This window comes from Heterocephalus glaber, unplaced genomic scaffold (genome assembly GCF_053883595.1).
Source record: "Heterocephalus glaber isolate CG9 unplaced genomic scaffold, H.glaber_assembly_v1.0 deba00001689, whole genome shotgun sequence".
Lineage (NCBI taxonomy): Eukaryota > Metazoa > Chordata > Mammalia > Rodentia > Bathyergidae > Heterocephalus > Heterocephalus glaber.
The window spans coordinates 4,166,851-4,187,712 of record NW_028258414.1 but is presented as its reverse complement, the minus strand read 5'-3'; the positions used below and the strand labels follow the sequence as shown (position 1 = coordinate 4,187,712).

At 41.1% G+C, this 20,862-nt stretch overlaps 1 protein-coding gene and 2 long non-coding RNA genes across 4 annotated transcripts in view; 2 read left to right on the top strand and 1 right to left on the bottom strand.

Moving 5' to 3' along the window:
- Positions 1-5,919, bottom strand: part of LOC106010337 (uncharacterized) — an 11,426-nt gene extending 5,507 nt beyond the window's left edge. The window contains exon 1 of one of the 2 annotated variants that reach the window (XR_002386472.2): positions 5,604-5,919. This is a non-coding gene — a long non-coding RNA (uncharacterized LOC106010337). The remainder of the gene's footprint in view (positions 1-5,603) is intronic. The other variant, XR_015446508.1, reaches the window with a different exon arrangement.
- Rora (RAR related orphan receptor A) overlaps positions 1-20,862 on the top strand; it is a 674,381-nt gene that overhangs the window by 213,828 nt on the left and 439,691 nt on the right. The window lies entirely within an intron of this gene.
- The window catches only part of LOC110344142 (uncharacterized), a 202,707-nt gene that overhangs the window by 96,361 nt on the left and 85,484 nt on the right, over positions 1-20,862 (top strand). The window contains exon 2 of the long non-coding RNA XR_002386470.2: positions 1-20,862. This exon is cut by the window's left edge and continues 19,843 nt beyond it; it is cut by the window's right edge and continues 85,484 nt beyond it. This is a non-coding gene — a long non-coding RNA (uncharacterized LOC110344142).

Sequence of the window (20,862 nt, the reverse complement as noted above, 5' to 3'; positions counted from 1 at the left end):
CACTTTCCAAAGGCCCCACTTGTAAACACCAGAGTTTGATTCAGTTCTACCCTCTCCATGCCATTAACCTACACTATGAGGCTTAAACTCCTGTGTGAGTTTGGGGGTGACTGCCAGGAGGTGAACCAGAGCATGGCTCATCCATTCGTTGGAGTGAGATCAGGGCTGCAAGCCCTAAGCCTTTATTAAAATGCACATTCTTTCCATATAAAGTTTTGCTCTGTGTTAATGACCTAGGCGAACAGTCTCCACCTCCACCCTTCCACCCAATGCGCTGCTTTCAGGGGCAAGAAGAGCAGCATCACAGCACAGAATGAGATGAAGAAGACAGGAAAAGTTCTTCTTCTAAAAGTGTTGGCATTGAAAAGCTTTTAAGCCTCAAAGGGATGAGTCATTAATGGCCTTCAACATTCCTTCAGAGTCATAATCTAATTTGCAACCTGCAACAGTCCTGTGAAGTAGTAGGCCGAGTATCCCTTTTGAACTCCACTTTGAAGAGAAGGAAACCCAGACTCATCCAAGGGAGTTGCAGCAGGTCTTGGTTCTTCCTGTGGCCCTTGATTTTCTTGTTGCATTCCTGGGTGCTGCCTATTCCTGGAGTTGCCTCTGGCCAGAGTTAACAGAGAGAAAGAAAGGCAATGTTTATCTCCCATCATTTTTCCAAGTCATTTATTTCCAAGTCTGTTTGATTGTTTGAATGTGAGTGTCTACATGGGAGTTTCCACATAATGTACTGTGCTTATCTGTAGAACTTTTGGCTAATGCGGTCAAGTAGTAAGCGTCCAAACGTAATCAGTCAGATAGACAGACAAATCCATCATAGGCTCGTTTTCTCCACAAGATTTCTTCCATTCCTGCGAATGGTAGCATAAATTACCAAACTTTAACTGTAAGTCATTGAGTCGGGGGATTTGGTTTTCTCTTTCCTTCTGTGAGTCAGAGCTAATATGCCCATCAGGAAACAACCTAGTGTCAGATCCGACCCTTATCCTCAGAGCTGACCCCGCTCACCCCATTCCTGCTCCCTAGGCCACCTATTTTCCTAGAGAGTCTCCTTGTGCTTGGCCTGTGGGTGCAGATGGGATGTGGCCAGGGCTTGAAAAGACTAAACCGAATATTTTCTTTGGCCCCCTTAAGCCCAACAAAATAAGTATCATTCTTTTGGGTTTCATGGAGCAAAAATAGCCATGAGATATAGTAGACAGGGAATTCTACTTCTTTTTTTTTTTTGGTACCGGGGATCGAACTCAGAACCTTGCGCTTTTGAGGCAGGCGCCAGAACCACTGAGCTAAATCCCTGGCCCTTTACTTCTTTTTTTAAAATTTACCTTTCTTTCAAAAAGCATTTGGAAATCCTTTATACTTACTACCTTACACGTTTATCTAAAATTTGACATTTAAAATTTTAAATTATAAGCTTAACTGGTTTTATTAAGCAAAGGGTATAATTTTTGCCATATTACAAATATTATCATTTAAAAATGAAACTCTTCTATCACTGTTGAAATGTATCCAGTGAAGTCTAAAAACCATTTTGAGTAAATATTTGCCATCATTCATTTTAAAAAATATATATAAGTAAGCTCTTTAACGCTAAAGAAATTTGCACCTTTTCTTTAAACTCATATTCTGTATTTTCCCGTAGAACTGTATCCCTTTCTTATATATTTTTGTGTTTAAAAAGACTTTGTTGACCATGCTGTCATGATCCTTTACAATAAAAATATGTGTAAAAATTTAAATCTTGAGTCTTATGACCATAAACTCTAGGTAATAAAAAAATGTTTTCTAGGGTAATGTAGCATTATGATAATGTTTAAGACAAAGTTGATGGAAACAAAAGAAATGTATTAAACGTTTTAATAAATAATTATTAAGTATAGAAGCACAGATTTATTAGAAATGCATTGCTTAATAAGATAGGTGGGGCTTTATTTCCCATTAGTTCATTTACCTCTGGGTGAATATTATCTACTGCTAAGGATTCAAAATCAATTCTGTTCCAAATTTTAGTTTGTTTGGTGTAAATAATGATAAGCATTGTCTACCTAACGTGATGGGAACAGAGGGAGCTTTGTTAGACCAATGTTATTTTTGTCTTCAAACTTCTGCCCATTTTTTTTTTTTTTTTTGGTACTGGGGATTGAACTCAGGACCTTGTGCTTGCAAGGCAGGCAGCAGACCATTGAGCTAAATCCGCAGCTGTCTTTGAACTTCTGAATTCTGTGCCAGAAGAACCAAACAGCAGCAGCAATATTTAGTGATCTATCAATTGGGGAAAATATTAGGTCCTCCTTTGATTTTATAGGAAGTAAAGAATTAGAAGACATCTGGTTTTCACAAATACTTGTCTGTTACTCATTAGAGTCATCTACTTTCTGAATGTGCATCAAAAAACTGTATTTCAAAGACTGCCAAGATCTCCAGATACTTATATGTCTTTTTCTACCTAATGAGGTACCACTTAGCTTGTATCAACTTAGTCATGGTAGATTAGAAATACTGGTAACTTCAATGTCCCTTTGTTTGCCAGACAGTATTTTCATATAATTATGTCAAAAATCCCTTTATCATACATATTCTTTAAATGCATATTCATCAAACCTTGGATCTGCAGATTTAGCTCATTGAGGGCATAGAAAATATCCCGTAATTATCTTCATTATTTAATCAACCAGCCAAGTCAGATTTATTTTGTGTCAGAAGAAGTCTGATTTCCATTTTTCAATATGGTAATATGCATCCCTATGATGAATTTGAATTCAAATTCCAAATTTGAATTTTATCTAGAATTTGACTAAAATGTAACTAGATGAGGGCAGGGTTTTTTTGGTTTTTTTTAATAGGGAGGGGCATTATTCAATAAATATTTGTTGGGCAAAAGAGTTGTAACTTTCTTCTAACCCACATACCAAGTTGCCCTTTCTGGAGCATCCGGTGGTATTTCTAGGTCTGGAACCAGCAGTGGGTAAGAGTCCCATCTTTCTGCTATAAAGTACATGGACAGTAATGGGACATTTATAAAACTCCTGGTGAATAGAGTGGCCTGATCCCTTAACCACATACACACTTCTGGCGTTCTCAAGTTCACGATAGAATCTTAGGGAAAATGAGACTCTGGAAGTAAATTTCCTTAAATCTATCTGTGCTCGTGTGCTTCAAGGCTACACATTTTCTAGTTTGAAGATCACAGGAACAGAGAAACTCCAAGTCAAGATTGGAATTCAGGGAGGGCATGGATTGGTTTAGGGGAGACAGCCTGTGGCCTCTAGTGGGCGCTGATGAGGCAGAATGTGTTTCCCTGGGATTTTGTGTTTGCTGTCTTCCCAAACACCGTGAAAATCAGATATAATGCAGAATCTACAGAATACCATTCCCAAGTGTTCCAGGGACTGGCAAGAGAAGGCTGTTATGGTTTAGATATAAAGTGTTTCCCAAAAGTCTCACGTGTTTGGAAGGTGATTGGATCCCGGGGTGCTATATGCATCAGTGGGTTCATCCACTGATGAGTTCATAGCTGACTGTGCTTTTCTGAGGGGTGGGGCTGGTTGGATGTGGGTCACTGGTGGTGTGACCTGGAAGGATTTACTCTACTCTTCGGCTCTTCCCTTCTCTCTCTGCTTTCTGAATGCCATGGATTGAGAACCTTCCCTCCACTTTACCATCATGTGTCTGCCTTGGAGCCAGCCCAACTAAAACTGTGGCTGAAACCATGAGCCAAAATAAACCTCTCCTCCTTTAGGCAATGGGTGTTGGGTATTTTATCCCAATGGTAGAGAATGACTAACCCAAAGGGGAAACAGCATTTCCTGAGCAACTGTTTTGGGGGGTTGGTTTCTATACTTTGTCACTTCAATCTTCACTGCACTTTACAATGAAGTGACCTTTTCCAATTTACAAGGTCTGCAAGCAGCTATGCCTGGCTCCAGTGTCCATCCAGGAGAAAAATGTCCAGGACCTACTTTCTCCTCCTCCTCACTTTCATGAGTCCAAATGAGTCAGAAGACAATCATCTCAAAAGAAATTAATTGCATTTTTCCTAGTTCCAAAAAGAAATACGTGGACATTGTAGATATCATGAAGGACACAAAAAAGCACAAAGCAATAAATTAAAATCATCTCTAAGCTGACCACTGGGACAGGACTGTGAACATTTTAGAGGACATAAATCTAGCTGGGAGGACATGTGTGCAGTAACGTACATACACTCGCACTCAGGCCAGAGGGAATAATTTCGTATGGTTTAGACCAGCTTTTAGCTGGTTTCATTGCCTGTTTCCCCACATTCCAGTTCCTGTGTCTGTGAAAAGGCCATAATAGTAAATGAGGTTGTATGAATGTTAAATGAGATAATGCAAGCACATCTAACTAAACAGAACACAGGATTGGTGGGGTGGGCAGATAGATAGCTATCTCTTAGATTTTATTCTTTGCTAAACAACATCTCTAAATATCTACCCATGTCATTAATTAGATACTGCTGTCTGTGTCGCTTTTAATTACATCCATTATATGAATACAACAGGGATAATCTAGCCAGTCGATACATTGTTACACACTCAGCTTGTTTGCAGCAGTCTGCATTTCTAAACAATGCTATGGTGAACAACATCCTACCACTCAGGCAGCAAACTGCCAAAAGCAGAGCAGCTACACTGTAATTGACACATTTCAGGTGTCTACAGCATAGTTCCTATTTGGTGTGTGTTTGTGTATGTGTGGGCCTGGGGATTGAACCCAGGGCCTTTGCACTGAGCTACGTCTCTAGCTCTTTGTGATTTTGAGATAGGGTCTCATTCTGCTGGACTCCAGCAGTTTATATTCCAATTGAGCAGATATGAGAGTGCCTGTTTGCATAAACCCTCATCAACACTGGTACCATCTTTCTTTTTTCATCATTGCTAATTGGTAAGTTTTTAAATGTGAACACATTTGAGTTTGTGTTTCTTGTGATTATAAGTGAGGTTTGCTATTCTTTTTTATTTCTTTAGATTTACCAAAAAAATCTAACAGCGAGAATGTGTGCAGGTGTCTGTTCTTCTGTTACTTAATGCTATTTACCCCCAATCCCACATCTATGTCCATTTCTTTTTTCTGTAGGAGGCATAAAATTAAAGGCTGGCTTTCCTAGAGTGAGTATGCATGCAAAAGAGGTTTAATCAATAACTGACAGGAAGTAGGGGTTCAGAGTGCCCTCCCAGGTCTCCATGGAGTTCTCTCCGAATCTGCCTGCTGCTTCTCTGACAGGTGTACTTCTTAACTCTGGGCCCTGGACAGACAGCGCTCAGCCCTCCTCAGCCCTCCATCTACCCAGTTGCCTTGGGACTCCAGATGTTGCAGAAATACATGTGGCCAGGAGAATGCAGAAGGTCACAGGCTTATTTTAGATGGGAAGCATAAGACTCTATTTTAAAGTTAAAGAATCGTATAAGAAGTTCCTTTTTGCTGTGTTATTTGTATTCTAGGTTTAGAGTCTGTCTCTCTCTCTCTCTCTCTGTCTCTGTCTCTCTCAAATTGTACATTTCAACGACAAGAAGTAAGTTCTATCAATAAAGAAAACAAATACAAAACAAAAATTTCAAATAATAAAAAATGTTCCAAACCTGAAAATGTTGTTTGCAAACTGACAGGATGCGAACCATTTTCCTTACTTTACAAAGAGTCAAAACTTCATCTTGTCCAAGTTCCTTTTGCTCTGGAATCTGAAATGTGTGACATAAGCTCCCTGCTATTTGTCTTCATCCTCAAACTCTTCGTTTTTTACTATGAGACAGGGCGGTTCTCCCAGGCCCTGTCCCTCCCACCAGCGGAAGCATGGCCTCTTCAGTCTCAGCCAGGCCTGGATGGCCAGCACCTCTGCTCACCTGGCAGCCATTTTTGTCTTCCTCTCAAAGCAGTGTGGTATAAAGAAAATTCCTTCCTGGAAGCTGGTTCTGCTCTCCCCACCCTTCCCCGCCCCGCAATACCTGGCCTTGCTTTGGATTTTGTAGTTCAAAGAATATGAAATAAACTTGGCAGCTCGCTTGGTTAAATAAACATGCACAAGCCTCACATGGACACACGGCCTACTTGGTCAGTAAAACTGCAGAAAGCATTTGAAGGCACCAGAGATAAATTTGGATTGTTTTTTCATTTCCAAAGTTTGCGTCTCCCAGATGAAATCCTCCAGTGGACCTCATTCATATACATTCAATACAGACATCAACAGGATCCTAATTAATGAGTTTGTTCATTCTTCTTGCCAGCTGGGGACAAAAAGCATTGTTTGATCTCTAGCTATTGTGTGTGTGTGTGTGTGTGTAAGAATTTGGAATCCCCAGATTTCAAATCACTGGATCCACAGATTACAGGGTCTTTTCTGTCCTTCAAGCATCCTAAAAGGTACAGATGTTTTCTTCTAATACCTAATAATCAGGGAGTTTATTTTTTTTCTTCTTGGTGCTACATATTATAAAGCCCATCCTAATGAATGTTTGGATTGGTAGATTGTTGGATGGTTAGTTATGTTCTCACATTTTCTAGTGACTTTAGGAAAGCCAGTTTTGTGACATTGGGAAGCTGAAGTTATTTATATTCCTTGGCAGGGTGCGTCTAATAACTCCTCTTGGAACTGGAGCATCAGTTCCGTGGCTGAAAAGGATCACTTTGCAGAGTGTAAACCCAAATGCAGAATCATTCATGAAAATGATTTGCTGGCTGAGATTAGCACTCTGCCAAGATGATGCTTTGGAGAAATGAAGAAATGGGCTGACTGGTGCCTGATTTAGAGGCAGGCTGTGCTCAGAAATGCGGATATTTTTTTCAATATGCTACAAGCCCTTTAATCTCTGTATGCCATTGTTTTAGTCCTGAGCAAGGCTCCTCAAAGCTCAAGATTAAATTAGGAGAAATCCCCCTGCTGTTTCTATTGAATTGAGTTAATATAATGAGTTTATTGTTAACTTGAACAAAATGAAGCTAGTCATGTGGAAGAAATATGAGTGATATCACAGTGAGGTGTAATTTTTTTTCCCTCCCACTTTGCTTCTGTGTTCCTTCAAGGTGGCTCACTGGCTCTCAGTGTACAATTCCAGCACACTGACTTCACGCCTCCAGGAGATGAATGCTCACGGTTAAGATCGGCAGCACGTGAAGTAGAAAGGGATACAGACCTTTCAGGTAGCACAGTGCTGAAAGCCTTCCCACGATGAACCCCTGCCTGGTAGATGCAGGTCCCAGTGTGGGGTGGGTGGGGTTTCTACTTCTTCCTACAGCTCCGAGAAAGGTGCTTAGGACGTAGCTGCTGGTCCCCAGCTGCTCTCTCCTCTATTGGTGCCTGTGCTGACTGTATTTTCCAGCTCGGCTCTGCACCCTTGTGCCTGACTCTCACCCAATCTTGGCATGCCTGGGTCTGTCTTCTCGTTCTGTTCTTGGTTTAAATGTTGCCTCCTCAAAGAATTCTTTTTTTTCCCTTTGCTGCCTAGCAGTGGTTCTACGGTCATTCCCTGTCCTACTCCTTGGATTTATTTTTGTCTTGTTTCGTACCACCAAATGCCTCTTCATCTTGGCTTTGCTCTTACAGAGAACAAACTCCCACTCACCCTCAGAATCCCACACTATTTGCAACAGAGTGAGAACCTCATCCATCCCCTTTAAAAAGTGACTCCTCTATCCACCCTTGGGACTTTCGGCAGGGCTCTCAACTTCTCTGAACTTTATAGTGTCCATGTATCACAGTGGAGATAATCAATGCCATGTCCTGGTGGCACTGTGAAAACAAAATCTTTTGCAACTAAATTAGACCACTACCGTGCTGGTTTCCTTCTTACAACTGTAAGATTTCAGCGTCAAGTGCTCTGCCTGCCTCTTGGACCCGGGCCTTAGAAAGCCAGAAATATGTTGTTCTGGGACTAATGTTTCCAAACAGGGAGCTGAGCTTCAACTTGAGTTATCAATGACTTCTACACAGCACACTCTCCCCTTCCCACATGGATTTGTAAGTCATTTTTCAAAAGCATCATTTCCTGAGCTGTGTCATGGGTTGTAAGGGTCCTCTTTAATCCAGTGGTGATGGACAGAGAGATGAGATTGCTACTTGGTGACACGACAGGCCAGAGGCAGGATTTGGAGAGCACCCTGGAGAAACCATAGAATGAAACGTTTTTCTGTAATTAAAGTTAAGGTACAGTGCCCTCCGTGGCCCACTTAATCCTTTTATTAGCTTTCTCAGTTGAGAGACGTTTGGGTTTTAATTTAAGTTTAGTTTCTAATTTAAAAATCATCTTGAGCTCAGAAGCTACCTTCTCTGTCCTTTGAACATTGCAGATGAGGAAAGTAAAGTCCACAGAGGATACGATGATTGCCCAGGTGTCCCTGTGTACTGGGGACCCACTGGGTCCATGTAGGCCTCAGAATTCCCTGGCCAGTCACTGCCTGCCCCTGCCCCTCCCCAAATGCCCACCTGAATAGTTCCTGGTTTCGTTTCATATCCATCAAGCCTCTTATCAAAGTCGGTCATGTTCTTGACAGTAATAACTGACTTGCCCTTTTTCTTTTCTTCTGATCTGCTGATCTTTCCCCACCAGATCTGTCTTCCATCTAATTAGTAGCTTCTCTCCTTCTGCTTTCTTCCTCTGCACTCATTTTACCCCACTTGGAAGGCAGAGCCCAGTCACTGCCTCTCTTGGCTTCCAGAACCTTCTACCCAAAGGAGATCGTTGTCACTTTGAGCTGTGACTCTTTGACCTCACCATTCCCACACCAGGGCAAATCCTAATCAATTTTGTTTATGGAACGTTCTCTTGGATCGATAACATTTTCGGTCCTGGTGCCTCTCGTCTTTGACATTATTTAGCTGGTCAGTAGGACAGTCTCTTCCCAGGCTTTAAAATGGAGATATAGATATAGATATAAATCTAGATCTGGATAAAGGTATAGCTCCCAGGAAAACCCATATAAGCCACAGTTGATTAAAGTATGATTTAGTATAGAGAATATTTGTGTTTAGTATTATGAACATTCTAAAAAAGTCTTGCCATTCATCATCAAGAAATACTAACCATAAAATGCATTTTCCAAAAAAATCCTCTTTAGCTAATAATTTTTTGAAAAAATCTAAATGCTAAGTATATCCTATAATTTTACATCTGTTAAGTGATTTGAAATGTGAAATGTTAACACCAAAAAAAAGTTTGCCTTTCCAGCTGTTGATCTGCTCTAAACACTTCACGCCAGCATGCAGGAAGTCTCAGAGAAGTTCTGTTTGGATGGTTGGCTTTGGGGGTGGGGACAGGTTGAGATTTTTGTCTGGGATTCAGCTGTTTTCATTTTCTTGTAATGTTCAGAGTCCGTTTAGAATGTGCCCCCAGAATCCAATCCACTTCTCCACGGCTGAAAGCCAGCTTTCCTGGCCTTCTCTTCAGAAAGGGTGGGGACTGGGAAATTTTAAAAAAAAGAACCTAGCAGTGAAATCTTTTCCCTCCCTTGTTGGCCACACATGTAGGCAAAGGAGCCCCCCACACGGACAGACAGCTATACAGGAAGTCCTGATAAGCCTGCAGCAGGCGGGATGGAGCACAGAAGTGTCTTAAGCTTGAACACATGGGGAGTATATAGATACCTTCTATATAATGAGGGCGTGTCTGACATACAACAGACCTACTACCTTGAAATGGAAGGCCATTTCCCCTTGTGAAATGGGGGTAGAAGTTATTATATTGGTCCTAAAAGGTGAGCTCGCATCCATGAATTTAACCAGCCAGGAGACAGAGTTCAAGTCTGGGTAGAGCAGAAATTCTTGAAGGGTCTGAGCTGCTCACTGGGGATGATTCTTGGTGGTAGTGATCCCCTGTCCCTTTGAGAACCCCATCTTCAAACGTGTTCTCTGAAACCTGCCACAACAGTGTGTTAGGGCCCTGGGTGAAATAAGCTGAATCTCTCCATCAAAGAGTGAGAATTTTTAATTGTTCAGCAACTCATTCCTCGCTTTTAATTATTTGCGATGCCAGGGGTTCATAGATTATTTAATTTCAGAAGGAATTCTACTACAGTACTTATAAAATACACTTATAACCACCACATCAGTTGATTTCTAAGCTTCCTTCTAGCTCTGGGATGCTGTGACTGTAGCAGAATCCACTGTGGGCTTTCATCAGGTTCTGGGTCCTCAAAATTTTCCAAAGAGCCATGCTGCTTCCACTATCCCCAACTTTTCCCAAAGGGGTTACCTCCCAAGAGATGCGGAATGGTGACAACTCCACTCTGGCCCTCCTTTCTCTGTGTCCCCATCGGCTTGGCTCTTGCTCTGTGGAAGGAGCGTTGTGCTGTGTCTCCCAAGGTGTGGAGCTGTCCTTTCCCAGTGTGCAGTGGTCTGGACAGGTGGCCAGGCACCTGAGTGTCACAGCATCTTCATCCTTCAAAAGGACCTGGAAGAATGTTCAGAGTACAGGGGTCATTGGCTAAAAGTGAACAGCCAAGTGAACCCAAGTGGAGATTTTGAATTTCTTCTGGGATTCAGGAAGCTCAAGTGGGGCTCACTCATTGGATCTCATCACCACTGTGTGTGGGATGCCAGTGTCACTAAGGCATTGTGCACTGGGGCTCACGCTGTCTGGGAGCACATGCTAGAGACAGAAACATGAGGCTGACCCAGATTAGGTGTCATGAACGGTCCCCATGAGACCACGGCTCTGGCAGTCCCTAAAGAGAGAAGGACAACTTGCCCAGCCCCTAAACAAAGTCGATGGAAACATTGAGGTCCAAATGAAAGAAAATGTGGGTTTCGGATGACAAAGTAGCCTTCAAAATCATCTGTTATGGAAATGAAAGGATGGAATGACAGGAATCACAAATTAGTTGTTTAGAACCATAACTGTTCATCAGAAATTATCAGTGAGTATTTTTTAAATTAATTAAGTTTATTGGTATAATACAGATATACATAATGAGTATTTTTTAAGAAGAGAAACATGAGTACTTAAGTATAACACTAGACTGTCTGAATTTTTTATGACACTTGAGAAGCAATCATTCTTAGAGAAAAACATTTTACTAAAGATGTTCTTAATGTTACTTAATAAAAAATATTGCTTTCTAGAAAATTGGTAATGGTTATAAATATTAAATCTCTTTTAAAATATTAGTGGAGGATGTCATTTAAAACAAGAATAATGAAAAACTGGAAGGAGACTGGACTCATTTTTGGCAGAAACAAGCTGTGTGCTTGTGGACAAACTGCTGTCCTTCTCTGAGCCTAAATTGTTACATTGATTTGACAAAGATATTAGCCCATATGATATGATACATTTTTATCTCCTAATTTCTATCATTCTCTTTTTGTATCAAACAGATGTTCTTGTTGCATCTGCAAATCAGCATAGTTCAAAAAAATGATGTTGCCCTCTCCTCCAAATACTCAACCAAGAATCCCACATCCAGGCTTTCTGAAGCAACCATTTCAAGCACCTAACATGTTTGACTTTCAGATGAAAAATCACACACACACACAAAACAAGAAAAACCAAAATCTACTCTGTGTGTGTGTGTTTGTATGTAACAATATTATCACCTCCTCCCCAGAAAGCTTTGTGACCTATTCTGATATTATTGGCTGCTAAAATGTATCTGAGGATGGACTAGGAATGGCCTTAGATTCCTTTGTAGGAATTCTGTTCTGTGCAAAGTAGCTGACAAAGTAATACGACCTGTGTACCCCCTGTTTCTGGTTACAGTAGCTGTCACTTTATCACTCTGTGCTGGTATAGACCTCTGTGTTGCTGGAACATAAGCCCTTAAATTTTTATTCCATTATAATTAATACCTAACCCAATGCAAAGATCATATCTCAAGTGTTCGGAGGAATTAGTTTTGACAGTTGAATACACCCATACCGTCATGAATTAAGATATAGAACCTTCCCCATCCCTCTGGAACCTTTCCTTATAGACGTACTTAATATCTTAGTTCCTCATTTTTGTTCTTTTTATTTCTATTATCAAACAGTATATACACGAGGATCACAGAAAAATGGAACCATTTGATAAGTGGAGAACTTTCTCTTCATCTTGAGCTTGACTCAATATATTAATTGCTTTTTGTCGAGTCACTGGCCAGATGTGCTCTGTTTTTCATGTTCAGACTGTGTGCATGGACACAATCATGTGTGAATAACTATGTGTGGCATATGATTTTGTGTTAGTGAAAATGTACAAAGAAGCCCTCACTGACTTGTGAGAGACCCCAGGACATTCTGTCAACGTGTTGACAGACTCTGGTTCCGTGTAATGATTGGAAAAGGAACGCACATCCAGGCTTTCTAGGGTACCTTGATGAGCCATCAGATCTGAGCTGTCATGGGAGGCAGGAGTCCTATGGGGCTGATCAGATCTGCCCTCTCCTTCCTGCTACCTGACAGGCTTTTCAGGAAGCAAGTAGAAGCCCTGCGATTTGGAAGGAAGAAAAGCTTTCTGGACAGCAGGAGGAAGGGAAAGCAGAGGAAGCCATAGAGGAGAGTCCCTCTTTCAAGGTCACCTCTATGAGATCATAGAGCCAGGAAGTGGAAGGGAGGTGGGCTCTTGAAGGCCGGGAGGCCACAAGCAGGCCACAATCGTGTCGGGAAGACGTGGGACAATCCACAGCCACACCTGGGACAGCCCGCATTTCTCTGCGTCTCAGCACCCGGGCTGCTAACAACCAGCTCAAATTGGCTGATTTTCCCACATTTGTCAGGGCGCCAGCTGCATGGGCTCAGCTGAGCATCTGCAGAAAGGAAAGCAGAGAACCAGAAAAAAAAAAAAAAGCTTTCAAGTCATTATTCTTATTCATTTCCCTATTCTCTGCCCCACCCCTCCCAGTCTCCAATGCCATGCCTCTTTCTTCTTCTTCTTTTTTTACAAATCTTTTTATAACAGTCTTTTCCTTTATGTGGCGAGAGCCCTTGGCATCTTCCCAGTGACCTGTCTGTAGGAAGACACTCCTCCCTGATCATTAGGCCTTTGTTACACCACTTCCTGGTTTGCTTCTCTTTCTCTCCCTTTTAAAGCCTCTGGCCCTTGACACCCCAGTGCCCCGGTGGAATAACCACGCTTGTTAAAATGAAGGGTCTTCAAAAGGGTGATAGAGTTGGATTCCTCATGGAGCCATGAGAGTTCATCAGGCCTGTGGTTGCAGTGGACTTTGCCATGGAAGGACCCCAAATTAGACATGTGTCGCGATATCTTCAATCTGGTCACAGCCTTACCTACATCCTCTCTAGCACCTGGTCCCTGTTCCTGGCCCTCTACATTTTTATATCGAATTACATCGTTCCTGGACTGCCATGATGTGGACTTTCCAGCAGGAGTGTAGAATTCCTTGTTATCCATACCCCTGAAAGGACACAATGAGTGAGAACCCAAAGAGCCAAGAAAGCCAGAGATAGGTGTAAGACAGGCCGATGGGCCCAGATGCCCTTGTTCTGGGTTTCATAATGTGATTGTCAAAAGAGAGGGAATAGACTTTGATTAGTTAAGCTTGAGAAAGGAGTATAGATTTGTTTGCATAAACAACTGGTTAGATTTATTCAGTCTGCTGTGCATTGAATGTGTCCCCCCAAAAAGCATGTGTTGCAAAAGGAATCCCAAACACAACAGTGTTGGAGCTGGTACCTTCAAGAGTAATAAATAAATGAGTGGCATTAGCTCAGGAGTGGGCTCCTGCTATCAGGATGAATTTGATCCCTTCCTCCCGCTCTCTCTGGTCTGTGTGTCTCTTCCCTCGTGGTATCATGCAGTGCAAAGGCCCTCGCTGGATGCAGCCCCTCAACCCTGGACCTACCAACCTCCAGAACCATGGGGCAAATATAAATTACCCGGGCCCTGTTATTCTGTCATAGCTGCAGAAAGCAAACTAAATGACAATCCTTTGAAAGACCACTGGTCATGGGATATCATAGTTGCAGCCCTACATTTGAGAGGATTCACAGTGTAAACCTACAAGAGTGTGATCAGCCTGAAATCTTTGGAACATGAAGAAACCATGAGGGGCTTTGGCCTTCCCCATCAGGACTTGTGTTGTTCAGTTCTGTTCCCTTTGTTTGAGATCTTAAATGCCACACAAGTTAGATAAGCATGTTTAGTGACCTCTCTTCCTCTAAGGAGGATTTTAGAAACAAACCTGTTTGTCCAGTCTAAACTTGGACCAAACATTGGATTTTCGTTTGCCCTCTCATTGATTTCCTGGTTGACTCAAAGTGTTATCAGGCAGCTCTAGTGGGCTTATATCAAATAAAGGTAACTGAAGGACTTTGTCTCCCCTTTTATGGGTTTTAGGAATTTTTTTAAAGGTATAGACTGTATTTTCCTTTTGAAAATTGTATATCTAGGGTAACGTTATAGGGAGAAAACGTTTATCAGTTTTTATTTTGGTGTACAGGGACCTATCCCCTCAGTTGTCTTTATGCAAATCTACCAGTGTACTATATGTAAGTATCTATTTAAGGATACCAAATGTTCTTCTTGATGGTTTGAAAAATATTGAAATTAGATGCTTAGAAAAAAGGATTAATCTGGGTTGAGTGAGAATTAAATGGGATGTTGACTGTAACAGAAAGTCTAGAACATTGAAGCTAGTTCTTAGGTTTGTAAGTTACGTACTTAGTCTGTATGTGGGGTGCATGAATGGTTTCCTCACAATAATATGAAAATTAATGTGATCCTAGGTCCAAAGTGCTTGATACCAGAGAATCCTTAGGAAACAGTCCATGCTAGAACAATGGACAGACGTAGAGGCTTTTCAAAGACCTGCAATGTGCTTTTTCAACTTGGAAAAGTTACCACTATTTAAGTAAGAGCTGAGCTTACATAGTAAGAATGGTAGGGAGCCAGCAGCTACCTACATTGTTATATAATTCACGCCAAGAGGAACAAAGTGCTAAAGGATTGAGCAAAATCTCCTCCTGCCTTCCACTTCCAAATAGGCCCACACCTTGGAGGAAGGTGCAGATGCTTCGACAGCTCCATTTTAAGGATCAGTTGTTTCTGCCAAAGCACGGAACGGTTTTGTGTTTTGTTTTGGGTTTTGGACCCAAGAAAGACTTTTCCTGCATGGACAGTGCTTTCAGTATGAGTCAAGTACTCAGACCAGACCAGCCTAGACTCCTTTTATCAGCATTTATGGACTTTTGACTTCTTTACCATCTACAGTATTATTTCCTGTGAAACCCTATATTCTGATTTCAGATATGCTTCCATCTCCCCCAACTCCACAGCCTGGAGGAGTAGCTCTCCAGCAGATCCCATGGAGTCAAAGGGTCTGACTGTGGGACACAGCTAACAACAGACCAGTAGTTGTGTGTAGAGATAAGCTTGGAGCCTCCCAATGACTGTGGTGGCCGGGAGGAGAGGGGAGTGGTCACATCTAAGTCTAGGCCTGATTCTTAGCTCTAACTGGGGGCAAAGGATTTCTACCCACAGCAAATAGGAGAATCTGGTCTGGAGTTTTCTTTGTTTCCATTCTTATATCAGAGTCACCCATATATTGAATGTGTTTTGTGTCTGTCTGACCCTACACTAGCTGTGAAGGCAAATTTGTAATATGCAGGTGAGGTAGACCTTTCATCTACAAGATCTCTCTCTTTCTGTGAATGCCAGTGCTTCTGAATGTGGCCCCAGACCAGCAGCATCAATGTGTCCTGAGAACTTTTAGGAATGCAAATGGTAGAACTGCACCCCAGAGCTCCTGAGTTGGAAAGTGGTAACGGAGCGCAGCTCTCCCAGGGAAGCTGGTGGCTGACACAGTTCTAGGAGTGCTGACTGAAGCACTGAAGGGACTCTGGAGTGTGCTGCAGTCTTGGGGACTTGAGATGAGGAGGGCCTCATAGACAAGGTGGGCAGCTCAATGAACATTTATGGCTTTCGCTGGAAATAACTTCCCAATATCCCATTGCCAGATAAAAAACAGGTGTTTTTTTGAATTTTAGATAAAGAAGGAATAACTTTTTAGCATAAGCATGTCGCATTTTATACATGTGCTTTGTTTGTTTGTTTATTTATTTATTTTTGCAGTACTGGGGTTTGAACCCAGGGGCACTCTACTACTGAGTTTTATCCCCCAGCTCTTTTTATTATTTTGAGACAGGGTCTTGCTATGTTGCCCAGGCTGGCCTTGAACTTGGTATCTTCCTGCCTCAGCCTCCTGAGTAGCTGGGGTTATAGGTATGTGCCACCATGCTTGGCTATACCTTTTGCTTTTATTTGCTAAATCTGGCAGCACCATCTGAAAGTAAAATTAGATCAGGTCAGAACTTAGCAGATTCCATCTTATATGGGTGATCAAAGTTCACATCAAAAGTATTGCCTTGTTAATATTAGATATTACTTCATGTTATTAAAAGGATATTTACCAATGAGATATGTTTCTTCAAAATCTATAACCTTATTCAAGTCATCAGGAGACATCAGACAAACCCTAAGTGTCACAGTTGTGAAAGGCAGGCAAAAATGTAAAACTGCCACCGATTGGGGAAAAAAATGAGATTTGAATAGTTAAATACAATGAGCGATTCTGGATAGGACCTTGAAAGGCAAAAAAGGCATTTTTGGAAATGAATATGAAAATACAAATAAAGTCTACAGTTACTAGTAATGCACTAATGTTGATTTCTTTATTTTAATCAGAGTACTATGGTTATGTGTGATTTCAACATTGGGCAAGCCAGGTGAATGCCACATGGCAACTCTGTGCTGTGTTTACAAGTTATTTCAAAATAGAAGTGTTTTTTAAAAATTGGATTGGGCATGCTGTGGCATTTCTGAGTACAACCTTCGTTTTCTATAGAAACAAAGAAGTATGTTATTTAAATGTGAAATTGTCTGAGAACATTTAGATAAATTACTAACACATGGCACATGTGTTGTGCAACACTGCAGGGGACCGGAAGATTGCAGTGGTTTTAAATCTGTCGTGGATGAATGTTGTTTTTTGCTGTGCACTTAGAAGTTGTCTTGCCCAAACAGTGACAGGCATCCATATTTAGGGTTGTGGCTCTTCACCTTAGAACAGTGACAGCGAACTAATGGCACATATGTTATTGTGTGTGTGTGTTTTTAAGACAAAAGGTGTTAATGGAGAGTTATTTTTTTTCAAACTAAAACCTCAGCGTTCAGGTTTAATTGCAGTATTGGCACTTTGCAATAGATACATAAGTGGGTTTGGGGTTGCGATTTGGCACTTGGTCTCTAAAAGGTTCGCCATCATTGCCCTAGAGCTAACAAAGATAGGTTATTTCGTGGGAGGTGAGGTTGGGGGCAGGTTAGAGGTGTAAGCTAAGAGCACCTGGGCTGTCCCAGGAAGATTATGTTGCATTTCTCAGTTTATAGTTTTGTCTGCAGCGTGTGGGCTCTGTAACTCCACCAGCATGAGGATGTCACAGTAGCTTTTCAACGGAAAAAGGTTTTTCCACAGCACATGCTTGCAGATGGTTGACCAAACAGTTCTGGAATTTGTGGTTTCCAGTCCAGCCTCCTGGTCGGGCCTCTGTTTGCAAGCCTTTGGAGTCAGGCTGTTTGCTTGGTTTATTCCCCATTCTCCGTTCAGTGGCCTCTATATATCCTCGCACAGGAATGTGTGTTATATTAAATTAGAAGTCCCCAAACTGAAAGGGCCCATGCTACTCTTTTCCTAGAAGCTGAGATGCTCAGAGCCCCTGGCTACCACAAAAGACCTGACTATCACGGGCAGCACCTCTCTGCCACTCACCTTGACTTGATCAAAGCTCAGTTGGTAATCGGAAATGAACAGGTGGCTCTTCAGAATCTGTTTCCATCAAATCCTTGATCTTTCACCGCCTCCCCTTTGTCCCAAACCTGCAGACCATTTCTGTCCCATTTGGCCCAGCAGGAAGCCATTGTTCTCCTTCGTTTGAAACTTTAGTATTTATTAATCCAATCATGTTTGAAAGCAGTTGTAGTACTTGGGACATTTTTATGCTCATTTTCTTCACTTCACACCATTTCCCATCTGCTACTCTTTACATCCGAAGATGATTTTATTTACTCACCGTAATTTATTTCTTATTGTTAGATATTTGGGGTGCTTCTAGCTTATTGCCATTTTAAGTGACATTTATTTTTAAAACTTTACTATTCTTCACTGTTTTCATCTTTTGAGGCATTTTTCTTAAAAAAAAAAACAAAAAAACCCTCTTAGGTGTAGTGTTATTGGGCCACAGAAACTCTTAAAGCTTTCAGGATTTACAATGTGTATTATTTGTTAATTTAAGGTTTACATGTCTGAAATGACCCAGAATATCCTTTCTTATCTTCTCTAGTCCCATTCCTGTCACCTTCTTGAAAACCCACCTTGAGATTCCCAGCACCTGCCCTGTGGCTCTCAAGAAAGTCCCACCTTATTTATTCTGTCTGTGATGTTTGTGTCAGTCATTCATTTACGTCTCTACCTTATTGATGTTTTCCCCCATCCTTGGCTAGAAGTCACCTGATCCATGTGTTCTCAGGTGCTCTGAGAAGAAGGCTCAGGCAGTTTTACGTTCTGTGGGTAATCCTTGTTTTTGCAACAGGGACTGGGATTTTCCCTCCATTTTTTAAAAATTCACTTTTGCAATGAGCATCCGGTTTACTTTTACAGTGAGCTGCACATTCATTTCTGATTAAGAACTGAGCTCTGATCCAATCAAATTGAGCACCATAAAGATGTTAAATCTGATCCTTAGGCCTTTTGTTGTGGCCAGGGACTCTTGAGTCACTTAGCTTCTAGGGAAAAAAGACACTACAGTCCTTATTGTCCTTTCTTCCCGTGCCAGAAAATGCAGAGGCCACTAAATGGAGGATGGAGAATAAAATTATTGAGTAAATGAAAATGAATCAGCTTGGGTTCTTGCTTATTTGGAAAACAGTCATTTTATGTCTTCATAAATATAACAGTAAAATCGCTTGGAATTTGGTGACATGGTGAACAATTTAATTGGGTATTGGTTTCTTACTTTAGCTAAGTAGAGCTAAAGTTTATGATTGGATTCAGCCTGCATCATGTCTTGAGAGTCCATTTAACTCCTTTTTAAGGTCCAGTGCTTGACATCCTCAAGTAGTCAGTGCATATTAAAGTTATAAAAGTCACTTTATTTTTTGTGAGCTTGGAAAACTTCCTCCTGCGGCAGATGTTAGTATTGGGCATAGGGAAATGGATGTGTGAGGAAGGAACTTCTTATTTTGATACATGTATATTACACACACTTTAAGTTGTCTGCTGCCTCATTCATAAGCAGCCCAAGTTCTAGAATTCACTCTCTTGCCTGTTTCCTTTCCTGGCACATATTCGGGATGAAGCCATTGGCTGTTTAATGAGTCATTTCTTATCCAGGACTAATTGAAATGAAGAAATTACACCATTTCTCTAGTGTGCTGGACTCCTGATTCTATTTTCTTTTTTACCCCCCACAATTTGCTACAAAGAACACAGGAACAGAAACTTAGAAATCCAGTTTCAACTTCTGAATGATTGAGTTATTGCCCAGTGATAATGCGAGACAAGAATAGTTGTATCTTAAAACAATGGCTAATAAAAAAGGAAAATCACACACAAGCCTTCCTAATTCCAAAGTATCCTAACATTTTTATACTATTAATTGTCAAATTAAAATTTCATTTATTATCTCATTAAGCCTTCTGAGTGCATAAACTCTGCATTAAGGCATAATTGGAGCTTCTTAAAAGAAAAGTTATATTTGATCTAACAAGATAAAGTCTGTTGGTATTGATTTGCCTGGGAAACAAAAAGCTCAGATCTCAGTATGAGCCAAATGAAACTACTGGATCCATGAGTTCAAATTAGTACCATTAATCATATGACCTCCGGGTGTTTGAGCTGAGGTTAGGAGTTAGCAGTCTTTTATAAAAATAATTATTCAGTGAATTTTTAGCCGAAGAAACTCTAGGTGCAGTGGCGAGACTGTGGGATTGTGGGCCTGTGACCTCGGTTCAAATGCTAGTTAAGTGACCCTGGGCAGGACCCTACCTTCTCTCAGCCTCAGTTTCCACACATAAAGCAGAAATTATATTCCTAGGTGTGAGCCCAAGAAAAATGAAAACATATGTTCACACAGAAACTTATATATCCATGTCCACAGCAGCATTATTTAAAGTAGCCCCAAAATAGAAATGATTCAAATGTCCATTATCTAGCAAATGGAATCATTATTACCTGTGATTTATATGTACAGTAGGGTATTTTTTAGCCATAAAAAGCAGTAAAGTACTGACATGTTACAGCTTGAATGAACTTCAAAATATCATGTTAAATGAAAGAAGAAGCCTTCCACAAAAGTTAACTCAGTGTGATTTCTTTTATGTGATATGTCCGGAATACTGCAAATCCATACAGACAGAAAGCAGATTAATGGTTACCAGGAGATAAGGAGAAAAGGGAATGAGGAGTGAGGTGCTTTCCTGGGGTGATAAAAATATTTTGGAGCTAGAAAAAAGTGGCAGTTGCATAATCAAATGAATGCCCTCAATGCCACTTAATTGTGCACTTTAAAATGGCTAATTGTGTGCTTAGTGAATTTCACCTCAATAAAATGAAATCAGAATACCTTTCCCTGAAGGTTATTAGGATTAAATGAAGAAGAAATAGTCACAGTGGGCACTCCAAAAATACTGTTTCCTTTATTCATTCTACTTTTATTCATCATTGTCCTTTCCCTTTCTGGATGATCTCTTTTTCTCATGATTAGAAGAGAAAAGCAAACGATAGCATGATGTTTTTGACTGAAAAGTGAGGGGCAGTGGCCAGAGAGGGGAACAAGTAGCAATTTCTATGCCTAGAGTCAGTAAGTCTCCACCAGCCTTAGGATGCGAGTGTCTGTTGAGCCACATTGGGTACCTTGTTGAG